Source organism: Eucalyptus grandis, chromosome 5 (assembly GCF_016545825.1).
Source record: "Eucalyptus grandis isolate ANBG69807.140 chromosome 5, ASM1654582v1, whole genome shotgun sequence".
NCBI classification, from domain to species: domain Eukaryota; kingdom Viridiplantae; phylum Streptophyta; class Magnoliopsida; order Myrtales; family Myrtaceae; genus Eucalyptus; species Eucalyptus grandis.
Window position 1 is genome coordinate 50,513,224 of NC_052616.1, and position 3,452 is coordinate 50,516,675.

The 3,452-nt window shown below is 42.1% G+C and overlaps 1 long non-coding RNA gene across 1 annotated transcript; it reads left to right on the forward strand.

Moving 5' to 3' along the window:
• The first annotated feature begins 1,957 nt into the window (after positions 1 to 1,957).
• LOC120293092 lies at positions 1,958 to 2,921 on the forward strand. Its single transcript, XR_005550745.1, has 2 exons — positions 1,958 to 2,147; positions 2,443 to 2,921. It is a non-coding gene; the product is annotated as an uncharacterized LOC120293092 (long non-coding RNA).
• The last annotated feature ends 531 nt before the right edge of the window (positions 2,922 to 3,452 follow it).

Here is a 3,452-nt window from a genome sequence, read left to right on the forward strand (position 1 = left end):
TGCGCTGTCATCTTCTCAATTTCCTTCACTGAATTACGCGAACGCGTCTTGGCCACGCACAGCAGAAAAGCCAAGCATCCTTTGGCGTTGACATTACCTCACTTCACTTGGTTATGTTTGCAAATCTTTAATTTAATCAATCTACCACCTTTTACTAAATCCACTGGCATTCTTTGTTTTATCATTTTTTTTATTTCCATTAAAGTTAGCTCTCTTTAAAAATAAGAAGATACTTTTTACATTATTACCGAAGAATTTTATCCATGTAATTTCATCGGTTACAATCAAATTTCTAATTTTAAGGAACTTTTAGTTTCGTGAAACACACAATTTTTTTATTCACGATCATCATGCAACATAAAGCACACGCATCCATATCCTTTACTGCTAGTGACCAATTGAGTAAAATACTGTTTCAATAATATACGGGACGGAAGGGACACGATTCACGGATGAATGTACGCCGTCATTTTGTCAAAGAGCATGTCAAAACAAAGGTGGGACATTATTATAATAAAATTGTAAAATGATGTTGTCTTGATATTAAATCAATTTTACTAAAAGCAAAAGCTATAATTGCTTTGTGATTAGAAGTGATTGATGGAAATTTTTATCAATTGTTGGAAGCCACACATAGATGATAACAAATAGTGAAAAGTACATTATAAGTTTAAAAAGTATAATCAAATCCTAAACTTATCAAATTAATGCAATCATATCCTTCTAATAACTTTGTTAATTTGGCTAATAGAAAATAATGATGCAATAGTCTTTATTTTTTTCCTTCCCCAATTCTTGCTTAAATTAGACTTAAAAAAAAAGTGTAATTTTTTTTTTTTTTTTTTAAATCCTAATTAAATTAAAAGCACGCTCACCGGTGAGGCTATCGCTGGAAGGGGCTAGCGAACAAGCTTGGGGTAGGCTGAATTTTTTTAGGAATTTATTTCATCCGAAAGGTGTTGTGAAAGTGAGAGATCGAATAACAAAATAGATAGAATAAGAAAATAAATCAAACACCAAATTTACGTGATTTGGTCATTGTGACCTATAGGGGTGAGCATGGTTCCTGTTTAAAGAGACCGGTTCCGGTTCCCGGTTCCCCTTTTCGGGAACCGGCGTTCTCGGCTCCGGTCATATAATTCAAAAAAAAAAAAAGAAAACCCCTAACTTCCCCCACATATTTCCCCCTTTGCGGATTCTTCCCCCTTCCCCTTTCTTTTCCTCTCTCTTTCTTTTCGCCCCTTTTCCCTCCTCACGTCACTTCTTCCCCCACCAACTTTTTTTCTTTTCTTCTCTCTCCATCTCTTCTCTTCCTGTTCCGTTCCGAATCGCCTAGGGTTTCCCGGGATTGCGCTCTCTCTCTCTCTCTCTCTCTCTCTCTCTCTCTCTCTCTGTGTAGAATCCTCCATTTCTTTCTCAACGAGCGCATCCTCCCGGCGCCGTCTCCGATCTCCTGCTTTCGGACCCGATCCGCGCGACGCCCTCTCCCGCAGCCACTCCGATTCGGAGCTTCGTTCGAGCGCTCGTCTCCGTCGATCAGTTCCCGCTCTTCTTCTTCTGATCTCTTTCTTGTTTTTTTGTGGCTTGAGAGAGCGAGAGAGAGAGAGAGAGGGAGGGGGGAAATGGTGAGGGGGAAGTCGCAGATGAAGAGGATAGAGAACGACACGAGCGGACAGTGACGTTCTCGAAGCGCAGAACAGTGGCCGAAGAAGGCCTTCGAGCTCTCCGTCCTTTGCGACGCCGAGGTTGCACTCATCACCTTCTCCCGAGGGGCAAGCTCTACGAGTTCTCGAGCTCGACGAGACGGTAGGTTTTCCTTCGCATTTTGCTCGTCTTCGCTCGCGACCCACCGCCTCGCTCGCCGCCGAAGCCTTGACGCCCCTGCTGCTGGGTCCTCTTCTGCTCCATCGCCGCTACAACCAGATGCCAGAAGCCACCATTCTTGCCGGGACGCTGCTGCTGTTGTCTCCACCTCTGCTCCGATGACCCGACGCCAGCAGTCGCGACGCCTGACGCCGTTGCCCTGAAGACCAGCGACCGACGTCCTTGCTCGGCGCTAGAAGCCCCGACGCCCCTGCTGCTGGGTCCTCCTCTGCTCCCGACGCCCCTGCAAGTGCATGCTGCTTTATTCTTGGTTGTGAATGTTGGTAGAGCTAAGTTGCAGTGTCTGACTTCCTCATTATTGTGAATTATTTAATACTTTTGAGGCTTTATTCCCCTTGTTTTCTCTTGACTAAGTGTGTATCTCCAAGTGTGCCCTCTCTCCTTGTTCTAACCCTCTTTGTGTCAGTTTCCACATTTGAGTTGACCCTCCGCAGATGATTTCTGACTTTTAATATGGTTGCACTTATGCCTTGCTTCTCATGCAAAACTCTGTTTCTACGATGATAATATATTAAAGGTCTTACTATGGCAAGTCTGTTGGTGCCATGCCATTTTCAGGAGCGAAATTGGGTATGATGGATGGAGGCTCGATTTTGTTAGCGGCTTTTGGGGTGGCTATGTCAAAGACTACTTGGATGCTAGTGAACCTTACTTTGTTGTTGGTGAGTACTGGGATTCCCTTAGCTATACATATGGAGAAATGGATCACAATCAAGATGCACACAGACAAAGAATTATCGACTGGATAAACGCTACAAATGGCACAGCTGGAGCATTTGATGTCACCACAAAAGGAATTCTTCATGCCGTAAGCACTATCACTGATAGATAGGCACTTTTTTAGATGTTCTGGAAGCATAGACACTCTGATTAAGTGCACTGACTCTAGATAGAGGAAATTCATTCGGTGTTTTGTTTTTCTTTTTGGATGAGTATGCATACCATGTCAATTAATTTGTTCACGTTATGCTTAAATTAGAGATGTACAGCTATTACACTGCTGGACCCGCTGTTATTCAAGTAGTTATGCTCTTGGATGTTGCCAAAGTGAAGGAGAACTGTAGACTAAAACTCGAGGCTCTAACCCTTGAATTATGTACTAATATGCACTTGATGAATCTCACTAATTAGGTTGCTGAAGGACAGGCTTTTATAGATTACTTGTATGAGCATTAACTGTACCGCCGATTATCTTCAGAAGCAAAAGCTCTTGATTCCTGATTTTCTCTTTGTGCTTTCTAACCGAATTAAAGGATTTAACTTGGCAGAAAGTGCCATTACCTCAACCAACAAATTTATAGAATCTGTAGAGTTTGTTACCCTTCTTCAAGTTTCAATTATGTGTGCCTGATGTTTCAACAGTCATCCATTAGCCAACATCTGGCATTATGGATAACTGTAATTTTTAATTTGTTAACAGGTTAAGCGTAGCAAAACTTCTTCACGGACTTACAAAAAAGATTTCTATGTTTTGATAAAAACATATGGTTCGAGAAGAAAGATCGGTGACAACCAGCATCTTGACAGTGTTGAAGATTCCGATAATATGCGCGTACGTTATAATTCAA